We start from the raw sequence: 1,087 nt of genomic DNA, 5'->3' as shown, positions 1-1,087 counted from the left end.
GGAAGTTAATTTTTTTGACCCGCCCCCGGGGGGAAAGAGGGGCAATAACCTTTGGGGAAAACCCCCTCCTTTAACTCCCTGCCCCGACGCCAGCAACTTGGAGATGATTAGGGAAAAATCACGGTATTATCATTTATCAATGCTTTTTTTTAAAATTCGCCAAAATGACTCTAGTTCTTATATAAGAATTTATTATCCGCTATTTTATCTTTTTCGCCGAGTTATCCTGTTTTTTTCCAAAAACCAATGTGCTTTCCTCAGCGCTTCCTCTACCAAGGTCCTTCTTCTATATCTGAATCACTGTGACACCAAGGAATCCGGGAAAATTTTGGACGGCGAAGGAGAAAGCTTTTTATCAAAGATGGATTTTTTGAGAGAAAGGTAAAAAACCCGTTACTTCTAACATCACGGAATGTTTAAAAAAGAATAAAAGTATGAAAAATAGGCTTCCTGTGTTCGTGCCTCTTAAACAATCCCACCAAAGTACTAGAACAACATCTGTACATTTATTTATTTTCTTTATCTAAACTTATTACTGCTTGTTTCTGTCCTTATTTTTAACTTATTTTATGAACAGTGTTATTTCTTCCCCTTGAATCATCTGGCATCTATAGTTTGGTCTATTCCTCCTGTTGCAAATTTTTAAGTTTATGGTGTTTTGGGACGCAGGGTATGCTCCAAACACCAAAGTAAAATCATAATCCCCTGTGCAACTTAGCTGATTTCTTTTTTGGGGGCGAACGACGCAGGTCCTAATGGTTTCTGCTGTAAGTGACTGCTGTAAAAATAGGTACTTATAAATTTTCTAAGTGCTTTTTCCGCCCTTAGAAATTTAAATGTTAAGTGGAAAAGGGGAAATATCCCATCAATTTAAATTGATAATTTACACTGAATAAGGAAACTGTTACGGAGCAGCCATTAAAGTCCACAGAAACACCGCAGCCGTCACCCAGAGGGAAACCTCAAACACGCACCCAAAATGCTTCCCGAAAGTCCCCCCCCCACATTTTCATATAGGGAAAAAAATCGAGGAATCTTTCCGTAATTTAGGCGTCAGTCTTATGTCTTTCGTGTTTTTTTTTAATTT

Source organism: Penaeus monodon, chromosome 28, assembly GCF_015228065.2.
Source record: "Penaeus monodon isolate SGIC_2016 chromosome 28, NSTDA_Pmon_1, whole genome shotgun sequence".
Taxonomy (NCBI): Eukaryota; Metazoa; Arthropoda; class Malacostraca; order Decapoda; family Penaeidae; genus Penaeus; species Penaeus monodon.
Note: the sequence above shows the minus strand (reverse complement) of the source record.